Below are 25,000 nucleotides of genomic sequence, written 5' to 3'. Positions count from 1 at the left end.
ATTCAAAGTGATGACATTAGGAACAGCTGATGTAATCCCTCCTTCGTCCAGGAGGGGTAAATGGGTTCAAAGATACTCATGGACATGGTTTTTTAGAACTCAAGACATTTTAAGTTTGATCTGAAACCTTTCCTACCATTTGGGAACAGTGTTAACATTTAGGTTAGAAAGCAGGTTGAGTAATTTGTTGAACTTTGAAAATCAAACTTGTCACCCACTAGCCTCATCTCATTTTACAACTTAAATAAAACATAAAACCGTACAAGCTTTTACAGTTTAGATCTGTTCATAGCGATGGCAGTAAACATATTACCATGGCAAACAAAGATGCGTGATCAATCAATCAATCGATCAATCAATCAATCAATCAATCAAAACACAACTTTGAGTAAACTAAGGAAACACTGTTGTAACAAGGTTAATTTGGCATAATTTGGCCCCTTTAAGGGAGGTTTACATTACCTAGAATTTAGAAAACAAAACTCTCAAAAAGCTTAACATTGCATTATCCTTTTACTCTTGTTGTTTGTCAGCTACGTCTGAAGCCACAGCTGTCCCGGGGCAGACTGACAGAATGGAGGTTACCAAGGACATGTTCTGATCATTTTGCGGCCAAACTTGAAGCCTCCTTTTCATCACGATGCAGTGAAACATTTTACCAGACAATATTACGTAACCGAGAACAAAAGCAGCATTGTAGACATCATACGATTGAAAGACCGGTGGGAGGAGCATCATTTATTCATCATTATACATTATTTATTTGGATTTTGAAAAACAAAGCCACTAAAAGTACTCTTATAACTGTTGTGCTCTCTAAACGTGTCGCCCTGAAGTGTTCAGGTCCAAAATAGGAAGCTGCTCTGCCGTTTGATATAGATACTTCTGGCTTTGTCCGCAACATGGAAACTATCACTCCCTCGGGACCACCGCCACAAAGTTCAACCCAAGCAAAATACACATACATGGAGTACACAAACAGAGTACAAGGACACTGGACACGGAGCAGATATGAAGAGGTGGGTGGTATCTGAATTGTTTTGTTTCTGACTATCGTGCTATCTATCTGTTTTTCGCTCCAGGTGGCCCTCTCTGAGCACTGGAGGCAGGACGGACTACGTCAAGGTCAACGGGTTTGTACTGGCACCACTACAGTTTCATTTAACTCCACAAGAGCTCCACTGCGACTGTTGAGAGACGGAGCGGAGTGAGAGAAGAGAGGGAGGAGAGGGAAGAGAGAGGAGGAAAATGAGAGAGGAGGGCGAGAGAGAAGTGGGTCTTTGCAGGTACATTTGGTCCAAGAGGCTCAAAAGAGGGGCCGAGAGTCAGGAGAATATCTTTGAGAGACAGATCCGTGCTAGAGATATGGTTAGTTTGGTCAAATTACAAGTTTGAGGATAGATAGTAACTTCATTTTTGCAAAGAAATAAATAAACAAACAAACTAAAAAGAAACAAGGACCATCTCACAATGATCATGGTCCAGACAAAACTGTGAACATACTACTACTAAATCTAATTTAAGATAATAAAATATACTCAAAAATCAAGATACTGGTAAATATAACTTAATTCAAGAAAGTATTCAGAAATTCTCTTATTTAAGATTGTAATTTTTGCAGTATACATTTTCACAATGTATTCAGTTTGGGACTGGTACAACCCTTCTGGTACACAGTCTTCTCTTTAGCTTATATCTTACACAAAAGCTATTATTTATAGCCTTAGTTGAAGTCATAAAAACATTATTACTCGTTTAATTTCTCAGTAGATCATGATCTTCCTCCTGTAGTCATTTGCATATTGATTTGTCACAGACAATAAATCAACGCCAATTTTATCCAGGCAGGAGATATCTTTCTTTTAGATAGAAGTGTACCAGTAATAAAATTGTAGCTCCATTTCTACTCTTTTACTTGCCAGTTTCCTGATATAATCCAGCTCTTGAGAAATACAATAACCATCTCTCTTCGTTTCTTTGACCAGACCGACCGTTTGAGTGTTCACCTCAAAAGTTTGAAGAATGCTGCTTTAATGGTAAGTTCTTCCCAAATATTGAGTTTCTGTGGTGTGCTGGAGGCACAATGCGTGAGGGCTGAAGGCTATGAATAAGTGAAGTGGCTGTACAGAACTAACAAACTAAAATATTTGCACAAAAATCTTGCGGAATTATGTGAAGGAAATGTCTACGAATGCACACAAACCAAACGAGCACCATGTGATGTGCATATTCATACATACCTACAATTTTATACACTAATTCTTATTATAGTGTTAAATATTGGTTTACAAATGTTTCAATAAGTTACCTTTTATACTCATTTCCTATTATGCAATCTGAGTTTTATTCTTTGGAATAAACCGATTCACCTTCCTCCTCCTTATGCGAGTGTAAAAATGTCAGTACACGTTTTAAGGACTCCATTTACATACACACTTCAGTAATATCTGAATATTTCCATGTGACAAACTTGGCCGCATCTGCTTAATTGTATGGCACTATAATTTGTGTTCTTTAAATGCCAGTGTTTATGTGCGTTAAAATGAGGCGTCTCTTGGATACGACAGGACGTGAGCGTGTGTGATAGAAACGTTACGGTCCTGCTGCAGCTCTGGTTCTGGCATGTTTGTTCTCTTGTGTCCTCGTGTGGCTTTTGGCCTACTTTCGGCTGCTGCGATCCAGTGTGTGCGAGCCAAATCTCAGCATGGATTTACAGGCAGAGCGAGGGAGAGATGGAGAGATGGAGAGAGGGAGAGAGATGGAGAGGGAGTGAAAGAGATGGAGAGAGAGAGAAAGAGTGAAAGAGATGAGCTCTGTGCAGCGGCTTTGCACCACTGCTCCGCTTTAGCTCGTTTCATCCATATCTGAGCTTGAATGGACCAGGTACTGTGACACATTCAGATTCTACATGTTAAATCTTAAATATTTGATGCCCAGGGAGGGTTAACTTTTAAAAATACATGACAAATCTATAGCAAAGTATATATTTTTTTAATTATAAATTAAACAAAAAGGTTAGTCCTCCAGTTTGCACACTCAAAATGATTATATTTGGCATTTTTTTTTAAAGGGAATGTAGGATTAGATTTCTTTTTCTTTTTAATATTGCCTTTTTCTTTGTATTCTTTTTTTCACAACAGCAGTTAATGTTTGTGCAAGGGGTTCATCATTAATTAATCAATAACTAATACTGAATGTAATGCCTAATATTTTAGTTTTTGATGTAATTTAGCAACATTATTATAAAGGCATTACAGATAAAATGATTTTAGCCTTGATTTTTACATTCTGTTCTGTTGGTGCAGACAGAGCTTGAAACAGACCCTTAACATTTTCTTCTTTTCAGTTGAATATGTATTGTTACTAAAATGACTGATCCTGAGTGTACAATTGTAGTTTTATCCCTCTTTCTGTAGATGGGAGATTTATTGAAATATGAGATCACAATTGTTGTTTTAGAGATATGCAAGAATATCGAGTATATCATCTAAAAATAAAGCTTGTAAAAATTACCTCAAAAAGAGAGAGAATTACTTATGTAATCTCCCAAACAAGAGTATAAAGTGATCCCTCAGCCTTTTTCTAATTAATTTTATGGTCCATTCAGTCCATTGTGCTTGAACAACCTCAACCAAGATTATGATTATTATAATGCAAAACAATATATATATATATATATATATATATATATATATATATATATATATATATATTTTCCCCAGTGTCGCCTGCCCTTGGTCTACATCCTCATATTTTGTTCTGGATTAATTAAAGTTTCTGTGTAGAACCCAGAAAAACAGCAATATATATATATATATATATATATATATATATATATATATATATATATATATATATATATATATATATATATATATATATATCAAAATGGGGAAATGTGTATAATCAAATGTGTATAATCAAAATAATACACATTTCCCCATCTAAAGGCATGTGTTGAATTGTGTCCCCATCTGATCTTTCGATGGATAGTTCTGCAGCGAGTGATTTCCGGTATAGTTAATGTTGTTTAAGTCAGTTGTCTATTTTCTATTTTCTAACCTGTCTAACGGCATGCTGGGTGCAGAAGGAGGGCGAGTCGTTGTGTCAAGTCTTTGGTAGATCTTGTGTTTCACAGTGGGCAGTGATTGATTTCCACTGAGCTATTTGCAGTAATCAGTGGGTGCCATGGCGACCACACACTGCCATAAAGCGTTAATGAAGTTGTGCAGAGGTGAGAGCGATGGGACCGGCGTGTGGAAAACTAACTGACAAACTGTCAAAATATATTTGGGTTCCACACAATAGGGAGTGTTAACTGGTACACTGCATCTAAATGTGGTTGCATTTTCAAGACTGATGTTGAGACACAATTTTATAGAAACAATGAACAGCAAATATTTCATTGTTTCTACTTCCTTAATTTTGCTTTTTACCTTTGTAGAACGTGTGTGATCTCATCATGTTACTGACTCAGGAGTTTATTGTATCTGCTGCTGTCGGTTTGTGATAGTCTACTCTAAGCTGCTTGGTAAATGATAGTTACTTTATTTCAGTTTAATACATCTGTGTTGGGAGATGTAATACTTTTCAGATATTGTATAAGTAAAACTTGATTTGAATAACTTGGTAAATGTTGGCATATCTGGGAGGCCTTATTTTAAGCTATGGTTTGCAACAACAGTAGCAGGACTTGAGCGGAAACAAACGTTGTAATTGTACATAAAATAATAACCAATAAATAAGGGTCGATTTACATTTTTATTAGAAAAAAACATGATTACACAAATGTATTCCTAACACAACATTCATCATTAAAGCATGTTTGAGTCTTGACAAAAGTCTTCAGATCCATCTTCATGATGTTGCCAAACCTCCTGCAGGAAACACTTGTGAGACAGCAGACAAGAGCAGTCATAAATAAGACTGGATCAAACAGGGACATGTTGATGAAGTTTTGAGCACTTGTTTGATCAGCTGTTATTTTTATTCTGAACATGAACAGCTCCTCCAATCGCCAACCAGCTCAGGACATTTCCTCTGTCTCAACCTCCTCCTCCGTAAGCATCTGGAATCAGGGCTCGACTCTTCTGCTCACCCTTTCAAATGTTACCAGCCAATCTGTGTTGCAGACTAGGATTTTTGAATGTCAGTTAATATTGTTGTTAATATATTTCATTCCAATACGGGGATATTTTATCCTGTCTTCCACTTTTGAGAGACACGTGCTACAAATAAACTGTTGTGATTAACGTTGTCTACAGCGCTCATGGTCTGGCTCCAAATCCTCCTGCATTTGAACAGAAAGTAGGGACTGGTTAATAGCCTCAATACTGTGCTACTAGCATTAGCAGCAGAGGTATTATCAATCCCTGTCTGTAATATATGCATACATCCATTAAAACAGCAAAATAACAGATCATTAAATATTCATACTGTTTGCACTGAGTGACTTAACATGGCTAACAAAGAGTTATTGTGTAATATTATTGTGTGAGCTGTTTCACAAACACTAGTAAAACCAACATGATGGCCAATGCACATGAGTCCCAGAGAGGAAACATACACTGAACTGAATCTTTGACATGCTTTGGCAATTGAACCCCAAGGAAACTGCTGTTTATTGAGATTTCTAATATTAATCCTGATTCTGACACTGTAAAGAGTTCAATTGAAGGAGATCAAATGAAATGAAATGCCTGAGTGCTTTATTTAGACTGCAGCATAAAACATAAGAGCCGTGATGTGTCCACATGAATCTCCATATCTGTGAATTTATACAGCTTTTACTGTCCATTTGTGAAAATATTTATGAAGAAGACATTTGAGAAACAATAAAATAATTTTCTTAGTGTTCTGTGTCTTTTAAAGAAGACATTATACAAACGTGTACGTATGAGCTTTTAACCTTGGTACAACCATGTTCCATCATTATTAGTTTACTAGAGTTGTATTTTGATTGATTCATGGATGTTTGAGTAATCCTGCATTTGAGGTGTGAGTGCTCAGAAAATGACTGTTTTCACCTACCCCCTATCTCCTTTTTCAATGGCCTCCAAGTGACACATGTAGTGGTCTATAATGTCACTAAGCCATTTGTCCAAATCAAAATCAAAATCAAACGCAGCTGCTTGTTACTGTGAAGTGTCACTATGAAGTGTCGCTTATCAGTTCAGCAGTTTTGAACAGGAAGTCAGTGGTGCATTTCTATTATCGAATCAATTTTCTATCTGTTTTATAATTTTGTAAAAACAAGATCTACTCATGCCACAGTTCAATACTAAGTATCTGAAAAAAGCATATTTAAATTTCCACAAAAGAACTGTTGCAAATGTAGTGATTTGGGCTTTGGTTGTATAAAAATGTATAATAGTGGGCAAAGCGCCTTGCTCTAGGACACAACACAATGCACTTTTGCTCAGAGCAGGAAGCAACTACACCAACTGAATCCTAGATCAGATGGACACGCTTCACTATGGCTTTATAGTTTGTATTTATATGTAAGAAGGTTTACCATTCAAGGACACATTGGACTAAACTGACATCTTCAAGATTTCTTGGCTACAATGTGGTTCCAGTAATGATTCCATCAATCATTAAAAATAAAATACATATTCTATAGATTTGTTTTGTGGCACCACACAGAGATTTTGCTTCCAGTTTTTTGTCAATCACAAACCTGATAAGAAACCTCACCTGATGTGTGATGATCCTTGTTTGAGGAGGCATGTGGGGAGCAACAGAACAATGCTGTTATTCTCTTTGCACAAGACAACACGCATTATTTTTGGCTAGACACACAGTTGTTAGCAGAGGAACACACAAATAAAGAAAAATGAAAAATACACTTGCAAGTCATAAAAAGTTTATTGAATTTCAAAATACAACAATATATGATTTTACAACGTGGCTATCCACTTATCAATAGTAAAAACACATATAATTGCATCAATACCAGCATGATAAAGTAAACAATACATGCAAATGGATACACACATACCGTGAAAATGATCCAGGTGTCCTCCTTTTAAAGAACTATTTTGTGAATGCAAAGTAAACTGTTTTTGTGGATGTGTCACTTTATGTCACAAACGCACAAAAGGATGAGGCCAATTCTGAATGCTATGAAAAGCAAAAGATAAAGTTACAAGTTGTCGCTTTCTTCCAAGATGTACCTTTACCTTTGGACCATCAACAGACATGATACAACTGGTCTGAATGGTTCTGAGTAAAAAGTTTAAACAGTTAAAAATAAATAAAGCACTGCTTGGTATAAAACACTGCAAATCTTCCAGTTGAGTGTGTTGTCACTCAAAATAATTGGAAAATAGAAAAATCACAATAATTTTGTAAAACTGAATATTCAACAGGATGAGTATTTGGCCACTAGAATTCATTATAATTATTTTTATTTAATTTTAATTTTTGTAAAACATGAAAATCTAATTTGTGACCCATCAATAGTTAATTCTCTCTGCACATAACATACACTGAGAAATCCTGCCCACCAGCTCAGCTCAATACCGCCCAGATTGCAGACAAAACAGCGTACAGTTTGGCAGCTGACACACAGACGTAGAAAAAACAATGAACGCTCTGGATTTGTACCAATTCCTGGATGTTTTAAAACTCGGCCAAGCCACATCGCTGACAAATGCCTCCGACATCTCAGCTATGTGCAGAGCAAATAGGCCCCAGGTGTGCCACAATTCCTACAGTGCATCACAGTGGTGCCATAGGTAGCACCGGGGGCATTCGCTCAGAAAGGAGGGTCGGTCCACGTGGAGACAGCAGACAGTGTACGCCATCTTGTTTCACTGCGATCAGAGCTGGAGTGTGAAGAACAAGTGCTAGACGAGGCACACACACATAGAAAGGGACACAAGCACAGCGGATAGAGGATTAAAGATGAGTCTTACAGCCTACAGCTCCGGCTCAGTGACAAGGGAGTGGCAAAGAAAAATGGCACTGCCGGTAAAACGTGCGCCGCTGCAACAAAAAGACGACAGGATTTAGAAAACATTTGGAATCCGTGCAAAAGACTACATTTCCCATGTTTGCTTTTGGGGATACAGTAAGTTGTCCACTGCGCACACCAGCTAGTTCTCAATTTACCTCAGCAGACCACCTTACGAGACCACCTTAAAGGCAATGCATCAAAACCTGCCTTCCGTCTTCAGTTTTTCCTACAGTAGTTGATAATATTAAAAAACATAAAATAGGGCTGTGCAAATAATCACATTTTACTCCAATAGACAATAATTAGTGTAGGTCTTTTTAACTGAGTGATCTACCAAGTTCAGACTTTGGAGGAAGAAATGTTAGTCCTTTTTGTTTTAAATGCCAATGAATAAAAGTCTGTCTTGTTTATGTAACGGAAAGACTAAACCAAAATGAAGTTCATGATCGATGAGGAAATGAGGAAATTGCCCAGCCCTAACATAAAAGTACACTGATAAATCGTGTGTCCAAGTAGTGGAAGACTGAAGCTAACTTACAAGAAGCTACCTTAAAATGGATTACATCAATCAACACCTTGCTTCTGTCTTCAAGCTTCAGCAGCAGTCACTATCGAAAGCCGCAAAAGCTGATATAAGACATCTGACTAACAACCATTGATCATTGTTTAAAAAAATATATTTCCCAAGCTTGTGTTGAGGTGTATATTATTATTGGCCGACCTCAGACAAGACAATCTTAGATGTATAAGTCTCCACCTGCCTCGGAGCTGCAGGGTGTGAGTGGCAGTTCGATACTAAAACCCACAAAAGCATGTTAAATACAAAAAACAACCTGAATGATGGCAATATAATCAAGACTTAACAAAAATCATCTTAAAACTCATCACATCTATAAACACCTGTGTTCTTCAGAATTGGATAGGTCAACCTATTTGATAAAGCAGAAGACAGTATTAAAAGTCACAAAAGTTTCCCCCTTAGTACTGAAATAACAAATAAGTGGTAGAGCTAAGTTGCAGTGACATACTTAAACACATACTTAAAACTAAAAGAAAGAAAAAAGTAAGAAAAAGCAAAGTACCGGTAAATCTATTTCCACAACTACAGAGACCACCTTAACTCAGGTACACCCTTAAATATGCATTCATTCAATCATCCCCGGCTTCTGGCTGCAGGCCTCCAGTCAATACAAAACCGAGAGACCACACAATCTGCAGTAGTGCAACACAGAAATACTCACACTAAAACAATGAATGAACTACAAAACGTGCCAGGAGTCGTAACAGACAGAGACCACCTTAACGCAGATCAAACCAATTGACACCTGACCTTTGAATTTACGCAGCAGAAGCAAAAGCCGATTTGGAATACGGAAATAAAATGCGTCGAGATGAAAGGAGATTTCGTCTGCATTTAGCCGCAAGATAAGACCAATCCGAACCGTGCCCGGGATCCAGTATCCACCAGAGGCTGAGCCAGTCTTCAGCTGTGGGGACACCGTGTACAGACAGTGTGCACAGCAGCCGAACAATAGAGCAGGCCTTGCAGCTCCAGCAAATCCATGAGTAGTCGCTAACTTGCTTCAGGTTAGCATTAGTCAGACGAAACTGGGCCAGATAAAGACAGCGTCGTCATTTAACAAACAACAATACAGGGAGAAATGAAATAATCCTTGTGTTGTTGTTGATTAGCGATGGATAGAAGCGTCTCGGGTAATCCTTGTGATACTGGTGAAGCACATTGCTGCACTAACATCTGGACTTGTTAACCAGATGTTGCAGAAGAAGAATGGCAAGGTAACCTAATATTAGCCATGCATTTATTAAACTGGTTTGGACAAATATCAAGCACATATAATAAGACAAAAACAAATAATACAAAGATAGTGAAGCGTGAAGCGTTTTCTAAGCCAAGCTGTGCAGACTTAACATGACTTGAGGCTGAACTCATAAAAAGAACTAATGCAGATACAAAATATAGAAAGACAGATTAGGTTCTTGGGAGCAAGATTCAATTCATCCATGTCCATAGCCAGAAGCATATCTGAAGTTTCTGATCTTAACTTGCTAAGTATTAAATTTAGCAATTGCACATCTGTTTAAACACAAAACTCTGAAAATAAGACCTCATCAATATCCACGCTATGCCCCATTTGAAGTAGACATTTGCTACGCTATGATGAACCAAAGTAATATATCTTTCTGCTATGGTAGAATATGCCTCAAATGAATCTGGGAAGAAAAATTGCCCCGCTGAACTAAAAGGATATTACCGGACGCTGTGATACTTGAAGGTAGAAGCTAATGTATATGCTTCACTTGAACTATGATGAATGAGTCTCCTGGCCTGTTACCCACCTCGATGCTATTGATGACTGTATACATATCATTCTAGCAAGTTTGGGAAATGCCATGTACTTATTAAGGAATGAAATAGCCCCCTAGTTGGGGGTCTTAAATCCAAGTATGTCAAGACATAACTTACTCTAAAAGACCTGGTTCTGTCTTGGCCTGGTCCTGGCTAAAACTTGGTTTAATTTTGGTTTATTCCTGGCAAATAATTGTTTTACTTCTGGTTTAGTCCTGGCTGGTTCTGAACTGCTTTAGTCCTTGTCCTGAACTGGTTTAGTCTTCAATACAGTTGGATTAACCCGTGCTTTTCCCCCTTTTTTCCCCCCCGTGATTCCATGGATTTGCATCTCTCAATGATGGAGATACCAAAGGCTCTTCACAATAAAATACTACAATCATAATAAAATACAGTATATATCACATTGCCAGATTGTTATCACACACACTCTATATGTCACATTGTTGTAATATGCAGCTTAACTCACTTCACATAACGCAAACAAGTTCATGCAAATCCAGATTAAACCAATGGGTCAGTTGTTGTCGACAGGTTGCTGCATCTTTTTGCTGATGCGTTAGCAGGAGGCATTGGGTTAGCTTCGACAAAATTTCACTGAGGTCAAGCACATAATGTACGGAGCTGTCGTGTTCACGCTCTCCACATTACTCTGTGCCGCTCTCAAAGTCATTAAGGCTCTGCCCAGTCTGCAGCCCTGGGCCCGGCGCGAAAAGAGACAAAGACTCATCAAACTGACAGATGCTGCTGCAGCCTCCAGTGGCATCCCAGAGGTTAATGCTATCACTTTACCATTAGCTTTATTTCTTAGCTACAGATGCTACTCGCTGCTTCATCTGTTCTTTTTTTTTTTTTACATACATGCAATTAGACAGAGTTATAAACAGGAAACTAGCAGGAATGAACCTTTTATTGGCAATGCGCTGGATTTTCAAACTACTTAAGATTTGAAGATACTGGTTGCTACCTGTTAGCAATTTCATGTCATATTTTAATGAGGGATTACATCAATTTGTCTTATTTTATGCTACCCAGTGACACTAATGGGAATTTCAAGCTTCGTAAAGATAGTATGGTCATTATATGGTTCTTGTAATCTTTCTATCTTAGCCGGACAGTAATTGAAACTGGACAGTGGCAACTCATAAACTACTGATTTAAATTGCCAACAGTGCAATTTGAAAGCTATCCAGTCAAGCTAATCGTGATAAAAGCATTTGCATCCAGTCCGGATAAAGTTAGATTATCAACTGCTTTACATATGACTAGGTAAATTGGTGAATACTTCTAAAAACTGGACAACCGCATGTTTATGGGTAGCGTCGCATTCAAATGACCAACAAACGACCTCATTTTACCATGATTGATTGCCAATATTCGACTACATTTCTGCATCACAATTAATCATTTTAACCATCGCCAAACTTTCGATCGCAACCAGTTCTTCAAATCTCTTCTCTTATCATCTGGACAGCAGACTTAATCAATATCAAGAACTGACCAGCATCAATCGGCGAAAGCGTGGCACTTAGTGAGCGAGTGTGGTGAACGCCTATAGCACACTGCGCCATGGCCTTTTCACTGTTACTCGGCCCATTGTGGAAAAGGTAAAGCCGCAGACAGGAGAGGACTCGATTATAGGTCGTCGCCGGAGCATCTCTCTCAGCTCCCGAGAGCCTAACCCGTGGACATGAAAACACAACGTCACAAGTTAGGGTCTCAGGGATGGAGGGACATGCATTCAGTCCATCGAAATTGGCTCGAATGTAAGGAGCTGATGTGAGAAGTGGCGCGGGCGTGCACACAGTCAAATGAGGACTCGAGCTGTCTGAGCATCCCTGTTACATCAGGCGTACGCGAGTTTCGGCACAAATTACACGTACGGCAGGATAACCGTGTCTCCCTATGCAATTCCACGGACATACAACAAGTGCAAGCCTCAGCCAGACACAACATTGACCACCCCCCACCACCTCCACCCCTCTTCAACTCTCTTTCCCCCTTAATCCCCCTCCCCCACATCGCTGGAACAATACAGCACTTTGAAAAATTCCTCCTGCCATCAGGTAGGGAGCCTGCTGCTGCTGCTGCTGCTGCTGCTGCTGCTGCTGCCGTACAGTAACATTTCCAATCCAGAGGCGCCTAAGTGGAAAATCTTTATCATCAAATTTCATCATTACCAAGACAAAGAGCTATCACCGCACCAATCGCAGCATCGATATCTGAAGCTTAAGGGCCTGGCGCACATCTAACAACCCTTTTCGACATGATGTTCTGACGAGACAAACTATCATAGCATTGTTTTAATAATAATGAAAATCTCAAAGGGGCTAGATCCATCCCGCAGCGGCAAATCCCTGTCTAACAAAGCGCTGCGTCTTTGTCAGTCTACTGCGGTGGTCTGGTGAGAAGCAGAGAGTGCAAGGTTAAAGATTTTGTTTGGTATCGACTCACCCCCTCCCAGCCTTTCGGACCTGGATGCTTGCTCGTGTCCGCGGCTCCTCCAGCCTGCTCCGGTGCGGTGCGGGGAGGGGGGGAGGGGGAGGGGGGGAGGGGGGGTAAGGAGGATAAGACAGAAAATACTCAAAGTCTTTTTTTTTTTTTTTACTTACAGAAAATAAAACAAAGCAAAAAAGTTTGAGAAAAGCGAGCGCTCCAATTGGGACGACGGACCGAGCCGGAATGAACCATGTGCACATAGACTCTCTCACCGACTATCTCCACAGCTCCTTCCTTGGCGCTAATTCCTGACTCTCTCTCCCTCTCTCTCTCCTTTGTTACACACATACACACACAAGCGAGCGGACCGAGGCATAACGCAGCGTCTAGCCACCAGGAAAAGCGACGATGCGGCGAACGGGAACAGCACAGAGCCAGATACTTAGGAAGCAGACACACTTTTTCTTCTTGTTTTTCTTGTCTTAGCCCGAGCAGGTATAAGCAGAGGAAACAAGGAGCTAAGCGGCGAGAGAAAGTGCATGTAGCCGACAGAGCCAGTGGAGCATAGCTGGAGAGGAGAGGAGGAGGGGGGCGGTAAGAGGGGAACACACACATGCATACACACACACACACACACACACACGGGCGCACACACATAGACGTATACGCGGCATTGACACATTTGCTTGCCTTTCCTCACAAATGGACACCAAAGACTTCAAAAAAACACAATGAATTCAGTAAAAAAAATTATTGCTTCTGTTTCCGTCTCAAATAGATATAGATAGATTTCTTTGTTCTATTTGTATTGTATTACTAGCAGTATGCAAAGTATTAGTAGTAGTGATAGTAGAAGTAATAGGTAAGAAAGGATCCAGGAAAAGGAAACTAAGTCCCTCCAGATTTACCACATGATTGCACACTCCCCCTTTGCACAGTATACACCTATCGCCGCTGGCTCCTTTCTCTTCTCCATTTGGCGGGAGGAAAAAACATATCGCCATATCACCACGAAGAAGGTGGTGTTTATTGGTGCTATCGAGGTGGAGGTGGCGGTGGAGAGGAAGGTGCAGGAGGAGGAGGAGGAGGAGGAGGAGGAGGAGGAGGAGGAGGAGGAGGAGGAGAAGAGAAGAGGGGGCTATCTTCCATTAATTTGCCTCACAGCTGTAATCGCTTACAGCCAGAGGCCCCCTCTTCTACCCTTGATCAGACGAGAGACAAAGGTGAGGACGTGAGGAAAGTGGATATTCTATTGTTTTATTTCCTTATCTGCACAACAACTTTCATTTCAGGCAAGACAAAGCCGAAATATCCCATGACAAATTGATAGGAACAGCACAGGGGATGGATAAGGATATTATTATTAGAGCGAAAGGGGCCATAGAAACATTGTGATGTGCTTTGGCTTATAGAAGCTACATTTAATCTCCACTGGCTTTGGTATGAGCGAGAGAGAGTGAGAGTGAGAGAGGGATCGGGGGGGAGGGACAGACAAGAGGGGAGCGCACAGTGAAGGAGTACAACGACATGCGGCAGACTGTAGGATCAAATCAGCGACCGGGTAACGGGACCATAGCAAAGCGGATCCACACTGCCCTCTTGCTTTGCTTTCCCTGACTGTCTGCGGGACGCTCCTATAGTCGATCCTCTTTGCACTGCACAAGCGATGCATTGTGACGGTGCAGTTTTCTCACACACAACATCTGGATGTACAAATACTATTACTACAGTAAATATTTGTCGCTAAAGATGAATGAATGATTTGAAAGTCAAGCCGCAGCTCTCGTTTATAATCTGCTTTGTGTCGAGATAGAGCCAGACGCCGGCTAATATTAGACAAAGGCTTGCAGTTGGATTGCTTGGCTCTTTTGCACCTTTATAAATTCACAATTTTAGATGCTCAGATTGAATCGTTCATATGGTGCGAATTTACTTGGTCAGCTAAAGAAGACAGACAGTAAAGCAGATGTTGTATTGAGTTGCTCATATTGTCATAGCACAAATAAAGATTGTTTCTATTCAAAATTGTTCTCATTCACACAATATAGTGAATCTATTTGTCAACACACAATTCAATTTGCAATAATGTCGTGGTCTTTTCATCAGAAATACAGAGCTGTTCGAAGCTTTAAAGTCAGATTATACATGAAGAGAACAAAAATGCTGAGACCAAAATGCTTGAGACCAAAATTCAGCATAAATTTTGACCGTACATTGTAGTTTAACCATTGATTTCAGACATCTTTATGTATTAAAATAGAACTGAACTGTTAGGGAATCCAAGATGGCCCCAAACATACTTTTAACTAACCATTCAACACAGCTATACATCCCGTTTTGTCAGATATTGTCCAAACTTTCACGAAACACATCTCCTGCCAGTGAAGCATTGTTTTTCATACTGACAAACAATTCCAATTCATACACGATCACGATAAAAGACAATTCAAACTTGTTTTCGATATGAAGACAAAGGCTTCAAACTCTTATTTTGAAACAGCAATGACAATTTTTGACCACACAATGTAAAAGTAATATTACAATGTTATTCCAATTCTCTAAAACTGTTCAAGAAAGAGCTAATGTTGTCCTGCTTATGTATTTTTCAGTATCAATACATGTTCTTGTTTCGATTAACCAATCAATCAGTATCTGGCTTTAGATTTGATTGACGAATATAACACATTTACTTCACAATGGACCACCAAACATCTTTGCAAGTTCAAAAACAACAAACTCAGCATTCAGGTAAGGGGACAGACCACAGCCATTGATTTACTGAACCCATTTCACCTCCTTTAAGTATCCCTTATCTGTTGGTAATGGCCAGAAATCAGGCCTGTTAGCCAAGTAGTACATCAGCGGAGACCCAGATCTGTCAGACCGAGCCCACGCATCGGCAGAGCAGCAGCAGCAGCAGCAGCAGCGACGGCGGACCCACTGCACAGACAGACCCTCTGCCATGGTGGACAGGCCAGGCACCAGACAGTGTGACTGGGACTGTGGCGTGTCCTGTCTGCAGAGGATGGCCGCTCAGACATTGATGACATATTGTAGAAAATAGACAGTATTGCTGGGTTTCAGACAACATCATTTCATAGTAGGAGCGGGTGATACTGACAAGAATGGATACATCGAAATTTTTAACACAGCGTCAGGAATGTGCTCATAATGTGCCCGTAAATGTTTTGGTTGAGGTTCAAGTATTGCACAAAATGAGAATGGACCATAAAATGAGCCTAAAATGTGCAGAATCATCACTGTATCACTGCAAGACTGCATGAGGTTTATGTCGTTTGAAATGAATATATATATATATAGACGATATACTAACAATATTCTAATTTTCAGAACAACGATTGGGATTTGATAAATGTTTTGATATTCCTCCCACCTCTGCTTCATAGTTGTAAGATATTTTAACTTACAACTGTGATCGAGTAAACTATTTTTATATTTAACATTTTTTTGGTGTGGCTATATCATACAATCTATTAATCTAATCAACAGGTATTTAAGTTACAGCTTAACTCACAATAAATTAATAGGATTATGATTTTATACCAAAAGTAGAAATTAACAGGATATTTTTGAAATAACTGTAGGAGAACAAACAGATATGATTTATAGGATTATGAAACTATCTATTTTTAAATTGATAACATAATATATCTTTTGTGAAAGTTTAGTTCCGTTTATTTGCCAGTTTGAAAACCACATTGAAAACATGCAGGGAAACTTGCATAATAACCTACGCAAATACATACAATTGAACATGATGTTTTGCAAAGTGCACTTTTTACAGACGTATATTCCATTTTGCTGCGGGGGTCCCGAGCTGGCTACTTGGTTATTTTGGGGGTCCTGGACTGAAACGTTTGGGAATATAACATGAGCAACAGAAAGTATAAACTGATGCAAAGTGACAAGACGATGGACAGACATAATCCAAAGCAAGAGCAATACTAAGTCTCTTTAATATATACATGAACTGTGGATCTGTCACTTTGGAGATGCTTCTCAACACACAATAAATGATCTTTTGGTCCAGTTTGTATCTGTTGGGGAGTAGAGGTGAGAATCAGAGTAGTTTCCTCCAATCTCTTATCGCTTTACTACAGAACTCCCCAAATTATAACTCATTTATCTCATCGCAAGGAAAGATAATGCAAACTGACCTACTCTTGGTTTAAAATACAGTTTTATTTTGGGAATAAGTCAACACTGCACCTTAATCTAGTATATTTATATCCATTGTTTGTTGTCGCACAAATATTTCACTCTACAAACGATAACTTTACCAATATTTTCTACCATCAACTTTGGCATTAGTCTTGGCTCAGAACGATGAAGTGTGGGCCAACAGGGGGCAGTCTTCGGCTCCTCAGCTGTGGCGCACAAAACCTCACTCTTTTTTTTTTTCTTCTTTTTTTTTCTCGTCCAATCCAAAATGCCCAAATGCTCTGCTCCAGTGAGACGTTTCAGCGCCCACCCAAACAAACTGTCTCACCTCAGAGAATGACATAAAAATAACCCATTTTAATATCACGTTTCAGGACGAACAAAGAGAAATAAAGTTTTGGAAATGTCTAAAAGCATTCGTATTTGATTTGGCCTGAACCTTTTTTGAAACATTACCCCAAATATGATTTTTGGCGTTTATCTGGTGCAGCGTTGCAACTTTTAAAAACAGTTTTTAAAGATGCTTCCAGGCAAGTTGAATATAGTCTCAGATGACTCAACTCAATTTGATGTGTCTAAATGTAATATTTCTTGCATTAAGTAGTGATTTTTGAATATATATGAAAATAAGATGAACATTTTCTGTAGTTTACTATATAATGAATTAGTAGTAACTAGCATAACGTCAAGAACAAGTTATAAATGCTGTTTTTGTGTATTTAACTATTCATATATTATAATGAATTTCAAATATAACAGGGGTGCGCCGCTAAAAATACTGATAATATTAAAGGTAATCAGTAACGCTGGTTCAGTAAAAGTTGCACATCATAAACTTGTCTTCAATCACAGCCATAAACAAATAAAATCAGACAGAAATCAAATCACTCACACTTTGACGTTTGCGCAGTAGAAACATCTCATCATTTCGCTGTTCATTTACTCTGTCACAATAACTCTTCGTGTCAAAAACTCAAACGCACGAGCGCCGAATGGAAATATTTTGACAATAATTGTTGGTGGTGACAAGTGAGTGCGGCGACTGTGATGGGACGTGCGACTCTGTGTGATCTGGTTTACAGTGAGGTGTCATGCATAAAGCGCAGGTACCAGGCTCAGAGCTAATTAGGTTATAACAGGGAAATGCATACGAAGCTCTGTCAGCTCCAGCACAATGGACGTGTTCAGATGTGCGGCGATGACTGACGACATAAACAAACATACTTCTAACAGGTGGGACACAGGCGGGGAGATAAAAGGGCGTCTTTAAGGAGTGAGCCGGGCTGTGAGCTTTGCATATGGAGATGAAATGCACGACTGGACTTCTGGGACGGGATTATGAAAGGTAGACACATCAATGGGGGAGAGTGAAAATATTACTTCTTAAGAGTAGTTCATAGTCAACGAAATAGAATAATAAAACCACAGTGGTGATCTGCATTGTAAAAGCAATCAAAAATCTACCTGATCCGTAAGACATTTTTTGAAAAACACATTAAAACCAAATTAAAACTTCCAAAAAGTTCTGGTCTGACTGTATGGATATTTTTGGATTAAAAATAAGGAAAGAAGCCATTTTCATATATTGAATTTCCCATTTGAAACTATTTGGTAAGGATAGAAGTTGAAATAAAAATTTAGGTGGATGATCACGATATTTAGATGATACTATGTCAATCTAACAGAAATCACATAAAACTGTAAAGCCCTTTATACAAATGTATTAAAACATGTCTTTAAAAGTAATAGTTGGGTTTTTAATTTTCATACCAATGTGAAATTTCTATAAAATGAATCACAAAAGTGCAGAAATATCAATTTATATCCTTATTTGTACGTTTACAACGTAACATTTTCTATTTTCTTCTTCTTTATTTTTAAGCTCTTTTTGGTAGAAACAAAATTAATACATTTGCAAATTATTGCAAATTTTGCAGCCAAAGGAGCCTCTTACAGGTTAAATCAGAGAAAATATAAACATGGAAGAACTCATTTTCATAGTTTAAATCATGAGAAACTTGGGCTGTGTCATTGGCCAACGTTCATCTTTTTTGCATGAACCATTTGTAATAATAAAGGGAACAGAAACATCCCATAGCTGCCTCAACATTATGGAATACAATTCAAATTGAACAAGAACAGATGTTAATGGCCTTGTTAAATCAAATCCACAAATGTCTGCACGTTAAACTTTATGAAAAGTGTGGGACATAACATTGGATCAGAATCTCAGAAATATAGTTTCCATTCGATATTTGTTCAGTTCTCTACAACTTTCAGTCAGTAATAATAAGTAATAGAATCATAACATCCCCCCATGCAAGCCCATAGAGTAAAACATCTTACCACAATTCTAACACAAAACACTTGCTCTTTTTTCTCCAGAACTCAGAATCGTGCTTGGATTGAGCCGACTCCACACCAGTATTGTCTTTTAGTTGAGCTGGCATCGATCGACGAGTGCAGAGTGCCATGCGTGCCTCAGGGAAAGCTAGGAGGTTGTACAGTTATCTCCCAGGGTGTAATTCTCAACTATACAACCTACTACCTCAACCTGGGAGCAAGCCAGGGCCAGACACCAGAGCTGCAGGCGCCAGAGAAAATATCACGATATAACGATTATTCACGATTACTGAGACCGCGACCCCAAAAAAATCATTCATTTTCTTTTATTCCTGTTATCTTAACACGTGACTATTCCTCAGGTTTGTGACAAAATACAGGCAAAAAGTAATTTAACTATACATTGAATTAAAAATACTACATTTTGCTTCTATAATGGTCACAATCACTACCCGAAGATTCTCGATTATCGATTAACCGAATAATCTTGACATCGTAGTCACTAATGATATCCAGTGGTGACATATGTTGTATATCTTTGTATTTAGTGTTTATTCTAGAATATGTCCGTCCTTTGACATGGAAACAACTTTAGAGCACCAATTAACTCTTTAAAACAGAAAATATTGTCCTATTTCTTGTAACTTAAACCAGCTGCCAATTTTTAGATCCCTGATGAAGTTATTTGAGGTGTACAATTAAGTATAAATCTTCTCCTGCGAATGTACGTTAGTAAGTTAATTACATAAACCCTTTTTCACCCTTTTTTTTGTTAACCACTACTGACGATATCATTCTAAGAGCTGCACTGGCAAAGCAGCTCCACACATAACAGATAAACACGCCTTTGACTAACGCCTGTGTCCAAACTGTTGATGTCACAGATCTCCTAAACACGCACATTAGCAACCAAAATGTTGATCAAATTTAGCTCCCCTCTGAGTTCACAAAACGCCTTGCTGTTTTGGCTCTTCGTTTTAGAAAAGGCATCAACGCGTGGGAGGTAATGGTTGGAGTAAGAAAACAAGCATTACTCCTGCCATTCAAATGCATTTCTTAATTGAAGCCGAATTATCGCAGAGAAAGACCAAGATGGAGCTAATTGTAGAGGGAAAACGGCAACAACAAGCAAATTGTGGCTTTGATTATCGTAAGCTTGAAAAGAAAACCAAATACACGCAATCTGGCGAAGGGTGCAAAGTTTTTGGGGTTACGTGTTGGTGCGTTGAAGCGTGGGCAGCGCCGTCTCAGACCTGTAGATTCAAGCTTGTGGAGATCAGAAAACACAAGTTCGGATCTACGGGTTCGAGGCTGCGAGCGGGTCGAATCCAAATCTTGAAATGCTAAAAACTCTGCAAAAGAAAGTCCTCCAGAAGATGAAGTGTTAGCACCACTTATTGCTGAAATTTAGATGCAAATATTTCTACTAATGTTCAACAAAAATAATGATGACTTTGCTTATGCCTTGAAGATGAGATGCAATGAGATGAGGAAAAAAAATGGGGTTGGATGTGGAAGAGATTTGCACATTAAGGGAATTAGCAGCTTGCTTAGAAGTGCAGGTTTGCTAAACGAATTTGGCGCTCCAAATTCGGTTGAAAGGTATCATTATGGAAACCCTTGGGAAAATCCCTGTTTCTAAACATGGGCAGACACACACTGCAGCAAAGAAACACCCTCATGCTTTGAATGTAGATTGTAATCCTTGATATAGACTGAATGAAAAAGACATTCTCATCAACTTCAAGATGAGAGGCAATTAAAAAAAAAAAAAGAAAATATGTATCAGCCACCCCAGGTTACCCTTGAAAAAGAGGTTTCGGTTTCAATGGGTTTTACATGGTTAAAAAAAGGTTAATAAATAAATAAATAAATAAAATATGTCCTAAAACAAAGCACCAATACAACAATGGTTCACCTGATATATTTGAATATTTCGTTTTAGTTTTTGCAATACGTTTTACCATTCCAAATCTTCTTTTAAAACATCAAGAAGAAACGTGCAAAGACCTATGAGTCACGAGAACATGACCACGAGGAGAGAAAATTACATTGTTTACGTAAAAACAGGTTGAACAGTTTAAGCTCTTTTGTAGATAAAAAAAAGTACCACAATATTTCTTGCTGCAAACAATTTCATGATAAACAGCGTAATAAATGAGGGAAACACCCAAAGTGCACCACGGCCAAGTTGGAGACCTGTGTTACACTTCCACAATATTCATTTATCGTTTAAAAAAAAAGAAGCTAATTGACATGCACATAAATACTGTTTGTGCATTTAAAAATCGTTTGAAAATCCAAGCAGTCAACTTCTTTAAGCAGGTTTTTTTTTTGCCGAAACTTAAAAGCGTTGAAAATTGGAAAGCGTTAAAAGCCTTGTCCCTGTCCCACACTGACTGTCGTGAATAGAGCTGTCTAGTGTTGTGCCGCACCAGCAACAAAAACTGGGAGATGAAACAGCCGAGAGTGTGGTCCAATTTCAACTTTTTTTCTTTTCCTTTCCCCCCCAAACTCCATCTGAAGTTCGCTCTCTCCTTCTCCTTCCCCTTCGCCTGAATTTAAATGAGACGTCTGACTTTGAAGCCGTTGCCAAGTTGCTTAAAGTATGTCAGTGGGTCTTTGCCAGCCGCCTGAAAGACACCTTGAGCTTGGCCCCAACAAAAGGGTCATCCACGGGATCCAGAGCACCCCGCCGACGCTGCCCCCGCCAGACGAGAGCACCCGCACCGGCTCCACGCCACCACCTGCTGCACCGGGGTATCCGTCTTCATTCACCCGGCGCGGGGCATAAATGAGAAGTCGCGTTTGGTGGAGGGGGGGAAAAAAAAGAAAAGAAAAAAAAAAAAAGAACGGAATCGGCGCTCAAACCTTTGCGCGGTCGGTCCGTATTTTCCGCCAATTAGCACGCGGCAAGACTAGAGGTGTTCCCAGGATTCAAATCTACCCAGCAACAACATCGAGGACCGGGAGAAATAAGGGGAGAGAGAGACGAGCTTCGGGTTCAGAAGAGGTGATGGAGGAGTGAGAGGTGAGCGTGCGGCATGTCTTAAGCGCTTGGACCTATGCGTAGCGACGTAAACAGATAGCCGGCTAGCCGACAGGTAGCATTCCTATAGGCCGCTGTAAGTTCAACGCACAGTAAACTCGCAGCAAAACGCAAACAAAGAGTCAAGTTAAAGAACAGCAAAATCAATTTAACACATTCGCAAAAACATTCAAAGTATCAGATGGAAGTATTGGTCGCAACTTACCCGTTTGCCGTTTAGCTTCCAAATGCTACTCAGGCCTAACGCACTTGGCAAAAAGGTATAGGCAACGTATCCAGCGTGGGCCATCCAAAAACACGCTCAACGACACATCGAGTGCAAGGGAAGGGCCGTTACAGAGTGCAACAAAAGAGGAAAAAACAGCACGGGGAAATAAATTAGGTGCTTTAACTGTTTTGGTTTGCGGGGCGATCGTAATAATGAAGAGAAATAGGAGAGAGTTGGTATTTGAGGCTGTAAAAAAACCCGCTGTGCACTACCACAAGCTGCTTCCCCGCTGCACACTCTACGACCAAATGACAAGTAACATCTGTTTGCAAGACAGCCGAAATCCCAAAAAGAAAAGCGAAAAAAGAAAAAAGAAGAGAAAAATTGGCTTGATTTTGGAAAGTCTTGAAGTGCTAACTCTCCGGCACTCGCTCAGCTGAAACAGAAAAAGGGATGTGTGGAAATTTGTAGAAGAGAAAACGCAGCCGTCCTCCTGTCACCCTTGAACCTCTCCCCTTCTGCTCCCCCTCCTCTCCTCGCACACACTCCTACCGTGGCTTTCAGAGCTGCCAAGTAATGATACTTTTGCACTCCAGTACAATTCACGAGTACTGCACTACTTCTCGCTATATTTTGTGCAGATTTCGCTTTTGATGCCAAAAGGAGAAACATCTTGAATTTATAGATATCGATTGGAAACTTGTTGTGTACCTCACTTACATAAATGTACAAAACAAATATATATTACAGGTTTTTTTATGTGTGAGACAAATTGAAATGTCTAGCTGCATTTTCTTGACATATTAGATACATATTTCCATTTGTTATTTAGTATTTGAGTAAACTAGATCTTATTGTAAAAGACATTTAAAGAAATAAAACCAAATTCACCCATTTTTTTAAATAAAGTATGAACTTTGGCTTTGAATTAGATTTCAACAAATCCTTCTATTCGCAATATATTATTATGTATAAGATGAAGGTGTTACTTTATGGCTAATCTTTATGTCCCCATTTTTCCTTATGCAAGATGATTCATTTAAATAATGCAACATATTTAGATTCAGACTGGACAATGTTGTTTTTTATAGGTGAAAATGTGTTGAGAGAGCAAATTGACCACAAAACAAACAATATAAATATTCTATAGCAGTGCCTTAAACACTAAACTTTATTTTGGCTGAATACATTCACACATTTTTGTTAAATACATGCTGAACTAATTAAATGCACAACCATCTTCAATTTTCTCTATTTTAAAGTCTCACTTTAGTATGAGTTTTGGACGCGCTCTCTTCCTTTGCCGACTTCTTCCCAAATACAACAAGGACCAGTCCAGATGTACTTACCACTTAAAAAAAGAACGAAAAAAAAAAACCCTTTACTGCAACACATACACACTTGTGAACTTGTCTCCTAGCTCCTCGTCTCCATGGGGCGTCAACCAAAAGAAAACTGCGTGCCATTCAGTGCCATAATTTAGTGCAATTCAGCAAATCATTGTGTCGGTCCCAAGTCTAAATAAGATCAGGAGGGCAAAACTAAATCGGTAAATATGACAAATCCCCAAAAGCGATTCACTATTTCAGCACTAAAACACTTTTCTGTCTCCTCTGCCTAGTTTATTGTCTCCTTGTTTCCTCGCCTCTTGTCTCCTCGCCCTCCAAGAGCGCTGCCCTCAGCCTGAAGCCGTCTGTCTGCCTACTTTTGTGCACGTATACACATTCATAGATGCACTAAGATAAACCAAAATACACACGCACACACATTTCTTGGACGGCATCCCTGCACCAAAAACAAATACCAATCTTTAGTTAGCCTCCGCGGCGAACAGGAAAAGAAGGAGTCGTTTCGGGACTTGGCTCCGGCTTTAGCGAGGAGCAGATAGACCAGCTCTGCATATGGCTGACGTTCACACCTCCACTGGATCACAACCGGATTTAGAGGAGCAGCCAAACTCGCACTCAAAGAAAAGTATTGTGGCCGCAATATAGCGCTCGACTCGGTTCTGTGGCTTTTCCCGAAATTCCCTTTGTGGCAACTGTCGAATTTGAACGTTTAAAGTGACTGGAAATGGAAAAGAAAAAGCAGACGTTCAAATAATTACCAAGTGAAATGTGTTTAGTGGGGGAACAATGTCCCCCGATTGAACATGACATTTGTTCGAATTAAGGACGAATAACTTGCGTACGTGGCCAGAAAACAAGTCAGATGTTTTTCTTCTCACACTGTAAAGCTGGAGTTATAGAAATAGTGGATCGTTTTCCACACCGTGCTACAGATTCTGAGGTATTTAAGGCAGCAACAAAAAAAAAGTCAAAGTATTTTATGCACAGAGGTTGCCGTGGTGTGTGGATGATAGTGACAACAACACCAGATCTGTTCCATTACAGGACATAAGTGGTGCCAAGTGAATCGATAGCACTCTCGGACAAAAAGCAGGTTTAATTT

General features: G+C 39.3%; 1 protein-coding gene and 1 long non-coding RNA gene across 3 annotated transcripts in view; both read right to left on the bottom strand.

Moving 5' to 3' along the window:
* The window catches only part of dhx40 (DEAH (Asp-Glu-Ala-His) box polypeptide 40), a 264,848-nt gene that overhangs the window by 28,421 nt on the left and 211,427 nt on the right, over positions 1–25,000 (bottom strand). The gene's annotated exons all lie outside the window — the stretch shown is intronic.
* The window catches only part of LOC140367554 (uncharacterized), a 94,210-nt gene continuing 76,114 nt past the window's right edge, over positions 6,905–25,000 (bottom strand). The window contains exons 4-5 of one of the 2 annotated variants that reach the window (XR_011928126.1): positions 12,783–12,836; positions 6,905–7,989 (exon numbers count right to left, since the gene is read on the bottom strand). This is a non-coding gene — a long non-coding RNA (uncharacterized lncRNA). The remainder of the gene's footprint in view (positions 7,990–12,782; positions 12,837–25,000) is intronic. The other variant, XR_011928125.1, reaches the window with a different exon arrangement.

Source organism: Eucyclogobius newberryi, unplaced genomic scaffold, assembly GCF_026437365.1.
Source record: "Eucyclogobius newberryi isolate DKJ021-1_F unplaced genomic scaffold, fEucNew1.0.hap1 SCAF_10, whole genome shotgun sequence".
In the NCBI taxonomy this organism is placed as follows: Eukaryota; Metazoa; Chordata; class Actinopteri; order Gobiiformes; family Gobiidae; genus Eucyclogobius; species Eucyclogobius newberryi.
The sequence above is the reverse complement of the archived record's forward strand: the minus strand, read 5'-3'. Positions and strand labels throughout refer to the sequence as shown.